The sequence below is a fragment of the Triturus cristatus genome, unplaced genomic scaffold (assembly GCF_964204655.1).
Source record: "Triturus cristatus unplaced genomic scaffold, aTriCri1.1 SCAFFOLD_183, whole genome shotgun sequence".
NCBI classification, from domain to species: Eukaryota; Metazoa; Chordata; class Amphibia; order Caudata; family Salamandridae; genus Triturus; species Triturus cristatus.
Genome location: NW_028187963.1, coordinates 289,585 through 307,683, shown reverse-complemented (window position 1 = coordinate 307,683; position 18,099 = coordinate 289,585).

The following is an 18,099-nucleotide window of genomic DNA, read 5'->3' as shown; positions in this document are numbered from 1 at the left end:
ACTGGTTAAGGTCTTAACTCTTACTCTGGCCTAATAGCTAAGGTCTTAGACTCGTACTCTGTCCTAATGGTTAAGGTCCTAACTCTTACTCTGGCCTAATAGCTAAGGTCTTAGACTCGTACTCTTGCCTAATAGCTAAGGTCTTAGACTCATACTCTGGCCACTGGTTAAGGTCTTAACTCTTACTCTGGCCTAATAACTAAGGTCTTAGACTCGTACTCTGGCCTAATAGCTAAGGTCTTAGACTCGTACTCAGGCCTACTGGTTAATGTCTTAACTCTTACTCTGGCCTAATAGCTAAGGTCTTAGACTCGTAATCTGGCCTACTGGTTAAGGTCTTAACTCTTACTCTGGCCTACTGGTTAAGGTCTTAACTCTTACTCTGGCCTAATAGCTAAGGTCTCAGACTTGTACTCTGACCTAATGGTTAAGGTCTTAACTCTTACTCTGGCCTACTGGTTAAGGTCTTAACTCTTACTCTGGCCTAATGGCTAAGGTCTTAACTCTTACTCTAGCCTAATAGCTAAGGTCTTAGACTCGTAGTCTGGCCTAATGGTTAAGGTCTTAACTCTTACTCTGGCCTAATAGCTAAGGTCTTAACTCTCACTCTGGCCTAATAGCTAAGGTCTTAACTCTTACTCTGGCCTAATAGCTAAGGTCTTAACTCTTACTCTGGCCTAATAGCTAAGGTCTTAGACTCGTACTCTGGCCTACTGGTTAACGTCTTAACTCTTACTCTGGCCTAATAGCTAAGGTCTTAACTCTCACTCTGGCCTAATAGCTAAGGTCTTAACTCTTACTCTGGCCTAATAGCTAAGGTCTTAACTCTTACTCTGGCCTAATAGCTAAGGTCTTAGACTCGTACTCTGGCCTACTGGTTAACGTCTTAACTCTTACTCTGGCCTAATAGCTACGGTCTTTGACTCGTACTCTGGCCTAATTGTTAAGGTCTTAACTCTTACTCTGGCCTAATAGTTAAGGTCTTAGACACGTACTCTGGCCTAATGGTTAAGGTCTTAACTCTTACTCTGGCCTAATAGCTAAGGTCTTAGGCTCGTACTATGGCCTAATGTTTAAGGTCTTAACTCTTACTCTGGCCTAATAGCTAAGGTCTTAGACTCGTTCTCTGGCCTACTGGTTAAGGTCTTAACTCTTGCTCTGGCCTACTGGTTAAGGTCTTAACTCATACTCTGGCCTAATAGCTAAGGTCTTAGACTTGTACTCTGGCCTAATGGTTAAGGTCTTAACTCTTACTCTGGCCTAATAGATAAGGTCTTAGACTCGTACTATGGCCTACAGGTTAAGGTCTTAACTCTTACTCTGGCCTAATAGCTAAGGTCTTAGACTCGTACTCTGGCCTAATGGTTAAGGTCTTAACTCTTACTCTGGCCTAATAGCTAAGGTCTAAGACTCGTACTGTGGCATAATGGTTAAGGTCTTATTACTTACTCTGGCCTAATAGCTAAGGTCTTTGACTCGTACTCTGGCCTAATTGTTAAGGTCTTAACTCTTAATCTGGCCTAATAGCTAAGGTCTTAGACACGTACTCTGGCCTAATGGTTAAGGTCTTAACTCTTACTCTGGCCTAATAGCGAAGGTCTTAGACTTGTACTCTGGCCTACTGGTTAAGGTCTTAACTCTTACTCTGGCCTAATAGCTAAGGTCTTATACTCTTACTCTGGCCTACTGGTTAATGTCTTAACTCTTACTCTGGCCTAATAGCTAAGGTCTTAGACTCATACTCTGGCCTACTGGTTAAGGTCTTAACTCTTACTCTGGCCTACTGGTTAAGGTCTTAACTCTTACTCTGGCCTAATAGCTAAGGTCTTAGACTTGTACTTTGGCCTAATGGTTAAGGTCTTAACTCTTACTCTGGCCTAATAGCTAAGGTCTTAGACTCGTTCTCTGGCCTACTGGATAAGGTCTTAACTCTTGCTCTGGCCTACTGGTTAAGGTCTTAACTCTTACTCTGGCCTAATAGCTAAGGTCTTAGACTCGTACTCTGTCCTAATGGTTAAGGTCCTAACTCTTACTCTGGCCTAATAGCTAAGGTCTTAGACTCGTACTCTTGCCTAATAGCTAAGGTCTTAGACTCATACTCTGGCCTACTGGTTAAGGACTTAACTCTTACTCTGGCCTAATAACTAAGGTCTTAGACTCGTACTCTGGCCTAATAGCTAAGGTCTTAGACTCGTACTCTGGCCTACTGGTTAATGTCTTAACTCTTACTCTGGCCTAATAGCTAAGGTCTTAGACTCGTAATCTGGCCTACTGGTTAAGGTCTTAACTCTTACTCTGGCCTACTGGTTAAGGTCTTAACTCTTACTCTGGCCTAATAGCTAAGGTCTTAGACTTGTACTCTGACCTAATGGTTAAGGTCTTAACTCTTACTCTGGCCTACCGGTTAAGGTCTTAACTCTTACTCTGGCCTAATGGCTAAGGTCTTAACTCTTACTCTAGCCTAATAGCTAAGGTCTTAGACTCGTAGTCTGGCCTAATGGTTAAGGTCTTAACTCTTACTCAGGCCTAATAGCTAAGGTCTTAACTCTCACTCTGGCCTAATAGCTAAGGTCTTAACTCTTACTCTGGCCTAATAGCTAAGGTCTTAACTCTTACTCTGGCCTAATAGCTAAGGTCTTAGACTCGTACTCTGGCCTACTGGTTAACGTCTTAACTCTTACTCTGGCCTACTGGTTAATGTCTTAACTCTTACTCTGGCCTAATAGCTAAGGTCTTTGACTCGTACTCTGGCCTAATTGTTAAGGTCTTAACTCTTACTCTGGCCTAATAGCTAAGGTCTTAGACACGTACTCTGGCCTAATGGTTAAGGTCTTAACTCTTACTCTGGCCTAATAGCTAAGGTCTTAGGCTCGTACTATGGCCTAATGTTTAAGGTTTTAACTCTTACTCTGGCCTAATAGCTAAGGTCTTAGACTCGTTCTCTGGCCTACTGGTTAACGTCTTAACTCTTGCTCTGGCCTACTGGTTAAGGTCTTAACTCTTACTCTGGCCTAATAGCTAAGGTCTTAGACTTGTACTCTGGCCTAATGGTTAAGGTCTTAACTCTTACTCTGGCCTAATAGATAAGGTCTTAGACTCGTACTATGGCCTACAGGTTAAGGTCTTAACTCTTACTCTGGCCTAATAGCTAAGGTCTTAGACTCGTACTCTGGCCTAATGGTTAAGGTCTTAACTCTTACTCTGGCCTAATAGCTAAGGTCTAAGACTCGTACTATGGCATAATGGTTAAGGTCTTATCACTTACTCTGGCCTAATAGCTAAGGTCATAGACTCGTACTCTGGCCTACTAGCTAAGGTCTTAGACGTGTACTCTGGCCTAATGGTTAAGGTCTTAACTCTTACTCTGGCCTAATAGCTAAGGTCTTAGACTCGTACTCTGGCCTACTGGTTAAGGTCTTAACTCTTACTCTGGCCTACTGGTTAAGGTCTTAATTCTTACTATGGCCTACAGGTTAAGGTCTTAACTCTACTCTGGCCTAATAGCTAAGGTCTTAGACTCAAACTCCGGCCTAATGTTTAAGGTCTTAACTCTTACTCTGGCCTAATAGCTAAGGTCTTAGACTCGTTCTCTGGCCTACTGGTTAAGGTCTTAACTCTTGCTCTGGCCTACTGGTTAAGGTCTTAACTCTTACTCTGGCCTAATAGCTAAGGTCTTAGACTCGTACTATGGCCTACAGGTTAAGGTCTTAACTCTTACTCTGGCCCAATAACTAAGGTCTTAGACTCTTACTCTGGCCTAACAGCTAAGGTCTTAGACTCATACTCTGGCCTACTGGTTAATGTCTTAACTCTTACTCTGGCCTAATAGCTAAGGTCTTAGACTTGTACTGTGGCCTAATGGTTAAGGTCTTAACTCTTACTCTGGCCTACTGGTTAAGGTCTTAACTCTTACTCTGGCCTAATGGCTAAGGTCTTAACTCTTACTCTAGCCTAATAGCTAAGGTCTTAGACTCATACTCTGACCTAATGGTTAAGGTCTTAACTCTTACTCTGGCCTACTGGTTCAGGTCTTAACTCTTACTCTGGCCTACCGGTTAAGGTCTTAACTCTTACTCTGGCCTAATAGCTAAGGTCTTAACTCTTACTCTGGCCTAATAGCTAAGGTCTTAGACTCGTACTCTGGCCTAATGGTTAAGGTTGTAACTCTTACTCTGGCCTAATAGCTAAGGTCTTAACTCTTACTCTGGCCTAATAGCTAAGGTCTTATACTCATACTCTGGCCTAATGGTTAAGGTCTTAACTCTTACTCTGGCCTACTGGTTAAGGTCTTAACTCTTACTCTGGCCTAATGGCTAAGGTCTTAACTCTTACTCTAGCCTAATAGCTAAGGTCTTAGACTCGTAGTCTGGCCTAATGGTTAAGGTCTTAACTCTTACTCTGGCCTAATAGCTAAGGTCTTAACTCTCACTCTGGCCTAATAGCTAAGGTCTTAACTCTTACTCTGGCCTAATAGCTAAGGTCTTAACTCTTACTCTGGCCTAATAGCTAAGGTCTTAGACTCGTACTCTGGCCTACTGGTTAACGTCTTAACTCTTACTCTGGCCTACTGGTTAATGTCTTAACTCTTACTCTGGCCTAATAGCTAAGGTCTTTGACTCGTACTCTGGCCTAATTGTTAAGGTCTTAACTCTTACTCTGGCCTAATAGCTAAGGTCTTAGACACGTACTCTGGCCTAATGGTTAAGGTCTTAACTCTTACTCTGGCCTAATAGCTAAGGTCTTAGACTCGTACTATGGCCTACAAGTTAAGGTCTTAACTCTTACTCTGGCCTACTGGTTAAGGTCTTAATTCCTACTATGGCCTACAGGTTAAGGTCTTAACTCTACTCTGGCCTAATAGCTAAGGTCTTAGACTCGAACTCCGGCCTAATGTTTAAGGTCTTAACTCTTACTCTGGCCTAATAGCTAAGGTCTTAGACTCGTTCTCTGGCCTACTGGTTAAGGTCTTAACTCTTGCTCTGGCCTACTGGTTAAGGTCTTAACTCTTACTCTGGCCTAATAGCTAAGGTCTTAGACTCGTACTCTGGCCTAATGGTTAAGGTCTTAACTCTTACTCTGGCCTAATAGCGAAGGTCTTAGACTTGTACTCTGGCCTACTGGTTAAGGTCTTAACTCTTACTCTGGCCTAATAGCTAAGGTCTTAACTCTTACTCTGGCCTAATAGCTAAGGTCTTAGACTCTTACTCTGGCCTACTGGTTAATGTCTTAACTCTTACTCTGGCCTAATAGCTAAGGTCTTAGACTCATACTCTGGCCTACTGGTTAAGGTCTTAACTCTTACTCTGGCCTACTGGTTAAGGTCTTAACTCTTACTCTGGCCTAATAGCTAAGGTCTTAGACTTGTACTTTGGCCTAATGGTTAAGGTCTTAACTCTTACTCTGGCCTAATAGCTAAGGTCTTAGACTCGTTCTCTGGCCTACTGGATAAGGTCTTAACTCTTGCTCTGGCCTACTGGTTAAGGTCTTAACTCTTACTCTGGCCTAATAACTAAGGTCTTAGACTCGTACTCTGGCCTAATAGCTAAGGTCTTAGACTCGTACTCAGGCCTACTGGTTAATGTCTTAACTCTTACTCTGGCCTAATAGCTAAGGTCTTAGACTCGTAATCTGGCCTACTGGTTAAGGTCTTAACTCTTACTCTGGCCTACTGGTTAAGGTCTTAACTCTTACTCTGGCCTAATAGCTAAGGTCTCAGACTTGTACTCTGACCTAATGGTTAAGGTCTTAACTCTTACTCTGGCCTACTGGTTAAGGTCTTAACTCTTACTCTGGCCTACTGGTTAAGGTCTTAATTCCTACTATGGCCTACAGGTTATGTTCTTAACTCTACTCTGGCCTAATAGCTAAGGTCTTAGACTCGAACTCCGGCCTAATGTTTAAGGTCTTAACTCTTACTCTGGCCTAATAGCTAAGGTCTTAGACTCGTTCTCTGGCCCACTGGTTAAGGTCTTAACTCTTGCTCTGGCCTACTGGTTAAGGTCTTAACTCTTACTCTGGCCTAATAGCTAAGGTCTTAGACTCGTACTCTGGCCTAATGGTTAAGGTCTTAACTCTTACTCTGGCCTCATAGCGAAGGTCTTAGACTTGTACTCTGGCCTACTGGTTAAGGTCTTAACTCTTACTCTGGCCTAATAGCTAAGGTCTTAACTCTTACTCTGGCCTAATAGCTAAGGTCTTAAACTTGTACTTTGGCCTAATGGTTAAGGTCTTAACTCTTACTCTGGCCTAATAGCTAAGGTCTTAGACTCATACTCTGGCCTACTGGTTAAGGTGTTAACTCTTGCTCTGGCCTACTGGTTAAGGTCTTTACTCTTACTCTGGCCTAATAGCTAAGGTCTTAGACTCGTACTCTGTCCTAATGGTTAAGGTCCTAACTCTTACTCTGGCCTAATAGCTAAGGTCTTAGACTCGTACTCTTGCCTAATAGCTAAGGTCTTAGACTCATACTCTGGCCACTGGTTAAGGTCTTAACTCTTACTCTGGCCTAATAACTAAGGTCTTAGACTCGTACTCTGACCTAATAGCTAAGGTCTTAGACTCGTACTCAGGCCTACTGGTTAATGTCTTAACTCTTACTCTGGCCTAATAGCTAAGGTCTTAGACTCGTAATCTGGCCTACTGGTTAAGGTCTTAACTCTTACTCTGGCCTACTGGTTAAGGTCTTAACTCTTACTCTGGCCTAATAGCTAAGGTCTCAGACTTGTACTCTGACCTAATGGTTAAGGTCTTAACTCTTACTCTGGCCTACTGGTTAAGGTCTTAACTCTTACTCTGGCCTAATGGCTAAGGTCTTAACTCTTACTCTAGCCTAATAGCTAAGGTCTTAGACTCGTAGTCTGGCCTAATGGTTAAGGTCTTAACTCTTACTCTGGCCTAATAGCTAAGGTCTTAACTCTCACTCTGGCCTAATAGCTAAGGTCTTAACTCTTACTCTGGCCTAATAGCTAAGGTCTTAACTCTTACTCTGGCCTAATAGCTAAGGTCTTAGACTCGTACTCTGGCCTACTGGTTAACGTCTTAACTCTTACTCTGGCCTAATAGCTAAGGTCTTAACTCTTACTCTGGCCTAATAGCTAAGGTCTTAACTCTTACTCTGGCCTAATAGCTAAGGTCTTAGACTCGTACTCTGGCCTACTGGTTAAGGTCTTAACTCTTACTCTGGCCTAATAGCTAAGGTCTTAGACTCGTTCTCTGGCCTACTGGTTAAGGTCTTAACTCTTGCTCTGGCCTACTGGTTAAGGTCTTAACTCTTACTCTGGCCTAATAGCTAAGGTCTTAGACTCGTACTCTGGCCTAATGGTTAAGGTCTTAACTCTTACTCTGGCCTAATAGCGAAGGTCTTAGACTTGTACTCTGGCCTACTGGTTAAGGTCTTAACTCTTACTCTGGCCTAATAGCTAAGGTCTTAGACTCTTACTCTGGCCTACTGGTTAATGTCTTAACTCTTACTCTGGCCTAATAGCTAAGGTCTTAGACTCATACTCTGGCCTACTGGTTAAGGTCTTAACTCTTACTCTGGCCTACTGGTTAAGGTCTTAACTCTTACTCTGGCCTAATAGCTAAGGTCTTAGACTTGTACTTTGGCCTAATGGTTAAGGTCTTAACTCTTACTCTGGCCTAATAGCTATGGTCTTAGACTCGTTCTCTGGCCTACTGGATAAGGTCTTAACTCTTGCTCTGGCCTACTGGTTAAGGTCTTAACTCTTACTCTGGCCTAATAGCTAAGGTCTTAGACTCGTACTCTGTCCTAATGGTTAAGGTCCTAACTCTTACTCTGGCCTAATAGCTAAGGTCTTAGACTCGTACTCTTGCCTAATAGCTAATGTCTTAGACTCATACTCTGGCCTACTGGTTAAGGTCTTAACTCTTACTCTGGCCTAATAACTAAGGTCTTAGACTCGTACTCTGGCCTAATAGCTAAGGTCTTAGACTCGTACTCTGGCCTACTGGTTAATGTCTTAACTCTTACTCTGGCCTAATAGCTAAGGTATTAGACTCGTAATCTGGCCTACTGGTTAAGGTCTTAACTCTTACTCTGGCCTACTGGTTAAGGTCTTAACTCTTACTCTGGCCTAATAGCTAAGGTCTTAGACTTGTACTCTGACCTAATGGTTAAGGTCTTAACTCTTACTCTGGCCTACCGGTTAAGGTCTTAACTCTTACTCTGGCCTAATGGCTAAGGTCTTAACTCTTACTCTAGCCTAATAGCTAAGGTCTTAGACTCGTAGTCTGGCCTAATGGTTAAGGTCTTAACTCTTACTCAGGCCTAATAGCTAAGGTCTTAACTCTCACTCTGGCCTAATAGCTAAGGTCTTAACTCTTACTCTGGCCTAATAGCTAAGGTCTTAACTCTTACTCTGGCCTAATAGCTAAGGTCTTAGACTCGTACTCTGGCCTACTGGTTAACATCTTAACTCTTACTCTGGCCTACTGGTTAATGTCTTAACTCCTACTCTGGCCTAATAGCTAAGGTCTTTGACTCGTACTCTGGCCTAATTGTTAAGGTCTTAACTCTTACTCTGGCCTAATAGCTAAGGTCTTAGACACGTACTCTGGCCTAATGGTTAAGGTCTTAACTCTTACTCTGGCCTAATAGCTAAGGTCTTAGGCTCGTACTATGGCCTAATGTTTAAGGTTTTAACTCTTACTCTCGCCTAATAGCTAAGGTCTTAGACTCGTTCTCTGGCCTACTGGTTAACGTCTTAACTCTTGCTCTGGCCTACTGGTTAAGGTCTTAACTCTTACTCTGGCCTAATAGCTAAGGTCTTAGACTTGTACTCTGGCCTAATGGTTAAGGTCTTAACTCTTACTCTGGCCTAATAGATAAGGTCTTAGACTCGTACTATGGCCTACAGGTTAAGGTCTTAACTCTTACTCTGGCCTAATAGCTAAGGTCTTAGACTTGTACTCTGGCCTAATGGTTAAGGTCTTAACTCTTACTCTGGCCTAATAGCTAAGGTCTAAGACTCGTACTATGGCATGATGGTTAAGGTCTTATCACTTATTCTGGCCTAATAGCTAAGGTCTTAGACTCGTACTCTGGCCTACTAGCTAAGGTCTTAGACGTGTACTCTGGCCTAATGGTTAAGGTCTTAACTCTTACTCTGGCCTAATAGCTAAGGTCTTAGACTCGTACTCTGGCCTACTGGTTAAGGTCTTAACTCTTACTCTGGGCTACTGGTTAAGGTCTTAGACTCGTACTCTGGCCTAATGTTTAAGGTCTTAACTCTTACTCTGGCCTACTGGTTAAGGTCTTAACTCTTACTCTGGCCTAATGGCGAAGGTCTTAACTCTTACTCTAGCCTAATAGCTAAGGTCTTAGACTCGTAGTCTGGCCTAATGGTTAAGGTCTTAACTCTTACTCTGGCCTAATAGCTAAGGTCTTAACTCTCACTCTGGCCTAATAGCTAAGGTCTTAACTCTTACTCTGGCCTAATAGCTAAGGTCTTAACTCTTACTCTGGCCTAATAGCTAAGGTCTTAACTTTTACTCTGGCCTAATAGCTAAGGTCTTAGACTCGTACTCTGGCCTACTGGTTAACGTCTTAACTCTTACTCTGGCAAACTGGTTAATGTCTTAACTCTTACTCTGGCCTAATAGCTAAGGTCTTTGACTCGTACTCTGGCCTAATTGTTAAGGTCTTAACTCTTACTCTGGCCTAATAGCTAAGGTCTTAGACACATACTCTGGCCTAATGGTTAAGGTCTTAACTCTTACTCTGGTCTAATAGCTAAGGTCTTAGACTCGTACTATGGCCTACTAGTTAAGGTCTTAACTCTTACTCTGGCCTACTGGTTAAGGTCTTAATTCTTACTATGGCCTACAGGTTAAGGTCTTAACTCTACTCTGGCCTAATAGCTAAGGTCTTAGACTCAAACTCCGGCCTAATGTTTAAGGTCTTAACTCTTACTCTGGCCTAATAGCTAAGGTCTTAGACTCGTTCTCTGGCCTACTGGTTAAGGTCTTAACTCTTGCTCTGGCCTACTGGTTAAGGACTTAACTCTTACTCTGGCCTAATAGCTAAGGTCTTAGACTCGTACTCTGGCCTAATGGTTAAGGTCTTAACTCTTACTCTGGCCTAATAGCTAAGGTCTTAGACTCGTACTATGGCCTACAGGTTAAGGTCTTAACTCTTACTCTGGCCTAATAACTAAGGTCTTAGACTCTTACTCTGGCCTAACAGCTAAGGTCTTAGACTCATACTCTGGCCTACTGGTTAATGTCTTAACTCTTACTCTGGCCTAATAGGTAAGGTCTTAGACTTGTACTGTGGCCTAATGGTTAAGGTCTTAACTTTTACTCTGACCTACTGGTTAAGGTCTTAACTCTTACTCTGGCCTAATGGCTAAGGTCTTAACTCTTACTCTAGCCTAATAGCTAAGGTCTTAGACTCATACTCTGACCTAATGGTTAAGGTCTTAACTCTTACTCTGGCCTACTGGTTCAGGTCTTAACTCTTACTCTGGCCTACCGGTTAAGGTCTTAACTCTTACTCTGGCCTAATAGCTAAGGTCTTAACTCTTACTCTGGCCTAATAGCTAAGGTCTTAGACTCGTACTCTGGCCTAATGGTTAAGGTTGTAACTCTTACTCTGGCCTAATAGCTAAGGTCTTAACTCTTACTCTGGCCTAATAGCTAAGGTCTTATACTCATACTCTGGCCTAATGGTTAAGGTCTTAACTCTTACTCTGGCCTACTGGTTAAGGTCTTAACTCTTACTCTGGCCTAATGGCTAAGGTCTTAACTCTTACTCTAGCCTAATAGCTAAGGTCTTAGACTCGTAGTCTGGCCTAATGGTTAAGGTCTTAACTCTTACTCTGGCCTAATAGCTAAGGTCTTAACTCTCACTCTGGCCTAATAGCTAAGGTCTTAACTCTTACTCTGGCCTAATAGCTAAGGTCTTAACTCTTACTCTGGCCTAATAGCTAAGGTCTTAGACTCGTACTCTGGCCTACTGGTTAACGTCTTAACTCTTACTCTGGCCTACTGGTTAATGTCTTAACTCTTACTCTGGCCTAATAGCTAAGGTCTTTGACTCGTACTCTGGCCTAATTGTTAAGGTCTTAACTCTTACTCTGGCCTAATAGCTAAGGTCTTAGACACGTACTCTGGCCTAATGGTTAAGGTCTTAACTCTTACTCTGGCCTAATAGCTAAGGTCTTAGACTCGTACTATGGCCTACAAGTTAAGGTCTTAACTCTTACTCTGGCCTACTGGTTAAGGTCTTAATTCCTACTATGGCCTACAGGTTAAGGTCTTAACTCTACTCTGGCCTAATAGCTAAGGTCTTAGACTCGAACTCCGGCCTAATGTTTAAGGTCTTAACTCTTACTCTGGCCTAATAGCTAAGGTCTTAGACTCGTTCTCTGGCCTACTGGTTAAGGTCTTAACTCTTGCTCTGGCCTACTGGTTAAGGTCTTAACTCTTACTCTGGCCTAATAGCTAAGGTCTTAGACTCGTACTCTGGCCTAATGGTTAAGGTCTTAACTCTTACTCTGGCCTAATAGCGAAGGTCTTAGACTTGTACTCTGGCCTACTGGTTAAGGTCTTAACTCTTACTCTGGCCTAATAGCTAAGGTCTTAACTCTTACTCTGGCCTAATAGCTAAGGTCTTAGACTCTTACTCTGGCCTACTGGTTAATGTCTTAACTCTTACTCTGGCCTAATAGCTAAGGTCTTAGACTCATACTCTGGCCTACTGGTTAAGGTCTTAACTCTTACTCTGGCCTACTGGTTAAGGTCTTAACTCTTACTCTGGCCTAATAGCTAAGGTCTTAGACTTGTACTTTGGCCTAATGGTTAAGGTCTTAACTCTTACTCTGGCCTAATAGCTAAGGTCTTAGACTCGTTCTCTGGCCTACTGGATAAGGTCTTAACTCTTGCTCTGGCCTACTGGTTAAGGTCTTAACTCTTACTCTGGCCTAATAGCTAAGGTCTTAGACTCGTACTCTGTCCTAATGGTTAAGGTCCTAACTCTTACTCTGGCCTAATAGCTAAGGTCTTAGACTCGTACTCTTGCCTAATAGCTAAGGTCTTAGACTCATACTCTGGCCACTGGTTAAGGTCTTAACTCTTACTCTGGCCTAATAACTAAGGTCTTAGACTCGTACTCTGGCCTAATAGCTAAGGTCTTAGACTCGTACTCAGGCCTACTGGTTAATGTCTTAACTCTTACTCTGGCCTAATAGCTAAGGTCTTAGACTCGTAATCTGGCCTACTGGTTAAGGTCTTAACTCTTACTCTGGCCTACTGGTTAAGGTCTTAACTCTTACTCTGGCCTAATAGCTAAGGTCTCAGACTTGTACTCTGACCTAATGGTTAAGGTCTTAACTCTTACTCTGGCCTACTGGTTAAGGTCTTAACTCTTACTCTGGCCTAATGGCTAAGGTCTTAACTCTTACTCTAGCCTAATAGCTAAGGTCTTAGACTCGTAGTCTGGCCTAATGGTTAAGGTCTTAACTCTTACTCTGGCCTAATAGCTAAGGTCTTAACTCTCACTCTGGCCTAATAGCTAAGGTCTTAACTCTTACTCTGGCCTAATAGCTAAGGTCTTAACTCTTACTCTGGCCTAATAGCTAAGGTCTTAGACTCGTACTCTGGCCTACTGGTTAACGTCTTAACTCTTACTCTGGCCTAATAGCTAAGGTCTTAACTCTCACTCTGGCCTAATAGCTAAGGTCTTAACTCTTACTCTGGCCTAATAGCTAAGGTCTTAACTCTTACTCTGGCCTAATAGCTAAGGTCTTAGACTCGTACTCTGGCCTACTGGTTAACGTCTTAACTCTTACTCTGGCCTAATAGCTAAGGTCTTTGACTCGTACTCTGGCCTAATTGTTAAGGTCTTAACTCTTACTCTGGCCTAATAGTTAAGGTCTTAGACACGTACTCTGGCCTAATGGTTAAGGTCTTAACTCTTACTCTGGCCTAATAGCTAAGGTCTTAGGCTCGTACTATGGCCTAATGTTTAAGGTCTTAACTCTTACTCTGGCCTAATAGCTAAGGTCTTAGACTCGTTCTCTGGCCTACTGGTTAAGGTCTTAACTCTTGCTCTGGCCTACTGGTTAAGGTCTTAACTCATACTCTGGCCTAATAGCTAAGGTCTTAGACTTGTACTCTGGCCTAATGGTTAAGGTCTTAACTCTTACTCTGGCCTAATAGATAAGGTCTTAGACTCGTACTATGGCCTACAGGTTAAGGTCTTAACTCTTACTCTGGCCTAATAGCTAAGGTCTTAGACTCGTACTCTGGCCTAATGGTTAAGGTCTTAACTCTTACTCTGGCCTAATAGCTAAGGTCTAAGACTCGTACTGTGGCATAATGGTTAAGGTCTTATTACTTACTCTGGCCTAATAGCTAAGGTCTTTGACTCGTACTCTGGCCTAATTGTTAAGGTCTTAACTCTTAATCTGGCCTAATAGCTAAGGTCTTAGACACGTACTCTGGCCTAATGGTTAAGGTCTTAACTCTTACTCTGGCCTAATAGCGAAGGTCTTAGACTTGTACTCTGGCCTACTGGTTAAGGTCTTAACTCTTACTCTGGCCTAATAGCTAAGGTCTTATACTCTTACTCTGGCCTACTGGTTAATGTCTTAACTCTTACTCTGGCCTAATAGCTAAGGTCTTAGACTCATACTCTGGCCTACTGGTTAAGGTCTTAACTCTTACTCTGGCCTACTGGTTAAGGTCTTAACTCTTACTCTGGCCTAATAGCTAAGGTCTTAGACTTGTACTTTGGCCTAATGGTTAAGGTCTTAACTCTTACTCTGGCCTAATAGCTAAGGTCTTAGACTCGTTCTCTGGCCTACTGGATAAGGTCTTAACTCTTGCTCTGGCCTACTGGTTAAGGTCTTAACTCTTACTCTGGCCTAATAGCTAAGGTCTTAGACTCGTACTCTGTCCTAATGGTTAAGGTCCTAACTCTTACTCTGGCCTAATAGCTAAGGTCTTAGACTCGTACTCTTGCCTAATAGCTAAGGTCTTAGACTCATACTCTGGCCTACTGGTTAAGGACTTAACTCTTACTCTGGCCTAATAACTAAGGTCTTAGACTCGTACTCTGGCCTAATAGCTAAGGTCTTAGACTCGTACTCTGGCCTACTGGTTAATGTCTTAACTCTTACTCTGGCCTAATAGCTAAGGTCTTAGACTCGTAATCTGGCCTACTGGTTAAGGTCTTAACTCTTACTCTGGCCTACTGGTTAAGGTCTTAACTCTTACTCTGGCCTAATAGCTAAGGTCTTAGACTTGTACTCTGACCTAATGGTTAAGGTCTTAACTCTTACTCTGGCCTACCGGTTAAGGTCTTAACTCTTACTCTGGCCTAATGGCTAAGGTCTTAACTCTTACTCTAGCCTAATAGCTAAGGTCTTAGACTCGTAGTCTGGCCTAATGGTTAAGGTCTTAACTCTTACTCAGGCCTAATAGCTAAGGTCTTAACTCTCACTCTGGCCTAATAGCTAAGGTCTTAACTCTTACTCTGGCCTAATAGCTAAGGTCTTAACTCTTACTCTGGCCTAATAGCTAAGGTCTTAGACTCGTACTCTGGCCTACTGGTTAACGTCTTAACTCTTACTCTGGCCTACTGGTTAATGTCTTAACTCTTACTCTGGCCTAATAGCTAAGGTCTTTGACTCGTACTCTGGCCTAATTGTTAAGGTCTTAACTCTTACTCTGGCCTAATAGCTAAGGTCTTAGACACGTACTCTGGCCTAATGGTTAAGGTCTTAACTCTTACTCTGGCCTAATAGCTAAGGTCTTAGGCTCGTACTATGGCCTAATGTTTAAGGTTTTAACTCTTACTCTGGCCTAATAGCTAAGGTCTTAGACTCGTTCTCTGGCCTACTGGTTAACGTCTTAACTCTTGCTCTGGACTACTGGTTAAGGTCTTAACTCTTACTCTGGCCTAATAGCTAAGGTCTTAGACTTGTACTCTGGCCTAATGGTTAAGGTCTTAACTCTTACTCTGGCCTAATAGATAAGGTCTTAGACTCGTACTATGGCCTACAGGTTAAGGTCTTAACTCTTACTCTGGCCTAATAGCTAAGGTCTTAGACTCGTACTCTGGCCTAATGGTTAAGGTCTTAACTCTTACTCTGGCCTAATAGCTAAGGTCTAAGACTCGTACTATGGCATAATGGTTAAGGTCTTATCACTTACTCTGGCCTAATAGCTAAGGTCATAGACTCGTACTCTGGCCTACTAGCTAAGGTCTTAGACGTGTACTCTGGCCTAATGGTTAAGGTCTTAACTCTTACTCTGGCCTAATAGCTAAGGTCTTAGACTCGTACTCTGGCCTACTGGTTAAGGTCTTAACTCTTACTCTGGCCTACTGGTTAAGGTCTTAATTCTTACTATGGCCTACAGGTTAAGGTCTTAACTCTACTCTGGCCTAATAGCTAAGGTCTTAGACTCAAACTCCGGCCTAATGTTTAAGGTCTTAACTCTTACTCTGGCCTAATAGCTAAGGTCTTAGACTCGTTCTCTGGCCTACTGGTTAAGGTCTTAACTCTTGCTCTGGCCTACTGGTTAAGGTCTTAACTCTTACTCTGGCCTAATAGCTAAGGTCTTAGACTCGTACTATGGCCTACAGGTTAAGGTCTTAACTCTTACTCTGGCCTAATAACTAAGGTCTTAGACTCTTACTCTGGCCTAACAGCTAAGGTCTTAGACTCATACTCTGGCCTACTGGTTAATGTCTTAACTCTTACTCTGGCCTAATAGCTAAGGTCTTAGACTTGTACTGTGGCCTAATGGTTAAGGTCTTAACTCTTACTCTGGCCTACTGGTTAAGGTCTTAACTCTTACTCTGGCCTAATGGCTAAGGTCTTAACTCTTACTCTAGCCTAATAGCTAAGGTCTTAGACTCATACTCTGACCTAATGGTTAAGGTCTTAACTCTTACTCTGGCCTACTGGTTCAGGTCTTAACTCTTACTCTGGCCTACCGGTTAAGGTCTTAACTCTTACTCTGGCCTAATAGCTAAGGTCTTAACTCTTACTCTGGCCTAATAGCTAAGGTCTTAGACTCGTACTCTGGCCTAATGGTTAAGGTTGTAACTCTTACTCTGGCCTAATAGCTAAGGTCTTAACTCTTACTCTGGCCTAATAGCTAAGGTCCTATACTCATACTCTGGCCTAATGGTTAAGGTCTTAACTCTTACTCTGGCCTACTGGTTAAGGTCTTAACTCTTACTCTGGCCTAATGGCTAAGGTCTTAACTCTTACTCTAGCCTAATAGCTAAGGTCTTAGACTCGTAGTCTGGCCTAATGGTTAAGGTCTTAACTCTTACTCTGGCCTAATAGCTAAGGTCTTAACTCTCACTCTGGCCTAATAGCTAAGGTCTTAACTCTTACTCTGGCCTAATAGCTAAGGTCTTAACTCTTACTCTGGCCTAATAGCTAAGGTCTTAGACTCGTACTCTGGCCTACTGGTTAACGTCTTAACTCTTACTCTGGCCTACTGGTTAATGTCTTAACTCTTACTCTGGCCTAATAGCTAAGGTCTTTGACTCGTACTCTGGCCTAATTGTTAAGGTCTTAACTCTTACTCTGGCCTAATAGCTAAGGTCTTAGACACGTACTCTGGCCTAATGGTTAAGGTCTTAACTCTTACTCTGGCCTAATAGCTAAGGTCTTAGACTCGTACTATGGCCTACAAGTTAAGGTCTTAACTCTTACTCTGGCCTACTGGTTAAGGTCTTAATTCCTACTATGGCCTACAGGTTAAGGTCTTAACTCTACTCTGGCCTAATAGCTAAGGTCTTAGACTCGAACTCCGGCCTAATGTTTAAGGTCTTAACTCTTACTCTGGCCTAATAGCTAAGGTCTTAGACTCGTTCTCTGGCCTACTGGTTAAGGTCTTAACTCTTGCTCTGGCCTACTGGTTAAGGTCTTAACTCTTACTCTGGCCTAATAGCTAAGGTCTTAGACTCGTACTCTGGCCTAATGGTTAAGGTCTTAACTCTTACTCTGGCCTAATAGCGAAGGTCTTAGACTTGTACTCTGGCCTACTGGTTAAGGTCTTAACTCTTACTCTGGCCTAATAGCTAAGGTCTTAACTCTTACTCTGGCCTAATAGCTAAGGTCTTAGACTCTTACTCTGGCCTACTGGTTAATGTCTTAACTCTTACTCTGGCCTAATAGCTAAGGTCTTAGACTCATACTCTGGCCTACTGGTTAAGGTCTTAACTCTTACTCTGGCCTACTGGTTAAGGTCTTAACTCTTACTCTGGCCTAATAGCTAAGGTCTTAACTCTTACTCTGGCCTAATAGCTAAGGTCTTAGACTCTTACTCTGGCCTACTGGTTAATGTCTTAACTCTTACTCTGGCCTAATAGCTAAGGTCTTAGACTCGTTCTCTGGCCTACTGGATAAGGTCTTAACTCTTGCTCTGGCCTACTGGTTAAGGTCTTAACTCTTACTCTGGCCTAATAACTAAGGTCTTAGACTCGTACTCTGGCCTAATAGCTAAGGTCTTAGACTCGTACTCAGGCCTACTGGTTAATGTCTTAACTCTTACTCTGGCCTAATAGCTAAGGTCTTAGACTCGTAATCTGGCCTACTGGTTAAGGTCTTAACTCTTACTCTGGCCTACTGGTTAAGGTCTTAACTCTTACTCTGGCCTAATAGCTAAGGTCTCAGACTTGTACTCTGACCTAATGGTTAAGGTCTTAACTCTTACTCTGGCCTACTGGTTAAGGTCTTAACTCTTACTCTGGCCTAATGGCTAAGGTCTTAACTCTTACTCTAGCCTAATAGCTAAGGTCTTAGACTCGTAGTCTGGCCTAATGGTTAAGGTCTTAACTCTTACTCTGGCCTAATAGCTAAGGTCTTAACTCTCACTCTGGCCTAATAGCTAAGGTCTTAAATCTTACTCTGGCCTAATAGCTAAGGTCTTAACTCTTACTCTGGCCTAATAGCTAAGGTCTTAGACTCGTACTCTGGCCTACTGGTTAACGTCTTAACTCTTACTCTGGCCTAATAGCTAAGGTCTTAACTCTCACTCTGGCCTAATAGCTAAGGTCTTAACTCTTACTCTGGTCTAATAGCTAAGGTCTTAACTCTTACTCTGGCCTAATAG